General features: G+C 45.8%; 1 non-coding gene across 1 annotated transcript; it reads right to left on the bottom strand.

Moving 5' to 3' along the window:
* Positions 1–123: 123 nt before the first annotated feature.
* trnav-cac (transfer RNA valine (anticodon CAC)) lies at positions 124–196 on the bottom strand. The gene has a single exon. It is a non-coding gene; the product is annotated as a tRNA-Val (tRNA).
* Positions 197–330: the final 134 nt, after the last annotated feature.

Consider the following 330-nt stretch of genomic DNA (forward strand, 5'->3'; position numbering starts at 1 on the left):
AGGCGAACGTGATAACCACTACACTACGGAAACTACACATTTCTGGGGGTCGGGTAAATAGCCAAAACCCTGTTGAGCGATATTAGTAATTAATAAAGAATTAGCACGGTCAACAAAACCTATTGTTTCCGCCCGGTTTCGAACCGGGGACCTTTCGCGTGTGAGGCGAACGTGATAACCACTACACTACGGAAACTACACATTTCTGGTGGACGGGGAAATAGGCGAAACCCTGTTGAGCGATATTAGTAATTAATAAAGAATTGAATTAGCACGATCAACCAAACCTATTGTTTCCGCCCGGTTTCGAACCGGGGACCTTTCGCGTGT

The sequence above is a fragment of the Seriola lalandi genome, unplaced genomic scaffold, assembly GCF_002814215.2.
Source record: "Seriola lalandi dorsalis isolate HSWRI2012SDOR001 ecotype SW California unplaced genomic scaffold, Sedor1 jcf7180001997505, whole genome shotgun sequence".
NCBI classification, from domain to species: domain Eukaryota; kingdom Metazoa; phylum Chordata; class Actinopteri; order Carangiformes; family Carangidae; genus Seriola; species Seriola lalandi.